Genomic DNA, 1,371 nt, shown 5'->3' with positions numbered 1-1,371 from the left:
GTTGGAACAGGTGGGAAATGAATCAAAATTCAAGAGGGAGGGGGTAGTGAATTATAGGTGGAAGTGTCCATAAATAACTAGGGATGCAAATGGATCGGATTGGATTCAAATCAGGGTATATTCAAATTCGATTTAACATTGTTCATGTCGGATCCAGTCCGATCGAATCTCATAGGATTTTATTTGAATTCGAATCCTATTAATAAGTCAGATCTTCGGATTTGATTCGATCTTACTTGTTTTCTTTAAAATTAATGAATTATTAAAAGAAAAATAAAATATACTAATTTAAATAAAATTAAAACAAAAAATACAAATATTTTTTAAATTATTTTCATCATAGATATGTTTTTATAATAAAATAAATAATATAATAAATATATAAAATATATTTTAAATAAATAAATGGCATATATATATATATACGTATTACATATATTTATATTTATAAATATATAATACATATCGGGTCAGATCTGGCAAGGGGATCCAAATCCAACCCGGTTTATGATTAGATACTATTATTCGAATATCTGAAAATGGGTTATCCGAATTCGACCAAATAGGATCGGATCATAATGCGATCCATTTGCACCCCCTATTTAAAATAACACTGGAAAAAAATAATAAAAGTCTATGAGGTGGACTGGACTCTAAATTTCTCCAAAAAAAATCAATGGTTGAGATCAAATCTACATTTATACTAGAAATGAACCAGCTAACATACCACCCCTCAATTTCTCTTGATGAAAAATTCTGTCACATCCACAAAAGATCAAAAGCATTAATGGACCATATTGGGGCTATATTAGATCTCTACAGATATCTCTCATACATCGAGTTTTGAGGTTATCACATCTCCAAACTAGCTCCAAATGTGATTGGGGAGAGAGAGAGAGTTTGTATTCCATCATCATCCTTTCTGAGTTCGCTGATTACTGATCTAATGCCTAGAAAAATAAATAAATAAATAAAATAAGAATTTTTATGAGGTAGGATCTAGATACCAGGGTTACAAGTTGGTCCAGGATAGGTTGTCTTGAGGTCAAAACTAATCCAGCTCAGTTATGGACCCCTGGTTAGGATTAGCTTGATTTTTTTTTTTCAAAATTTTTAAATATTCTTATTTTTTAAACTTGAGATTACTAGATCAAATTAAGACAAACTTTCCTCAGCATGGTTATATCATTATATGTACAACGACAAGCTATAGCTCTTTGGGAGTACTATACATGTGCCATAATAAAAAATTTTCCCTTTAAACTTAAAATTGTTCTTACATGGATAATAGATTCATGGACACATAGCTGGATGCATAATGCTTTTATAATATATATATATATATATGTATGTATGTATATATATATATAT

Source organism: Nelumbo nucifera, chromosome 3 (genome assembly GCF_055504915.1).
Source record: "Nelumbo nucifera cultivar China Antique chromosome 3, China Antique-T2T, whole genome shotgun sequence".
NCBI classification, from domain to species: Eukaryota; Viridiplantae; Streptophyta; class Magnoliopsida; order Proteales; family Nelumbonaceae; genus Nelumbo; species Nelumbo nucifera.
Note: the sequence above shows the minus strand (reverse complement) of the source record.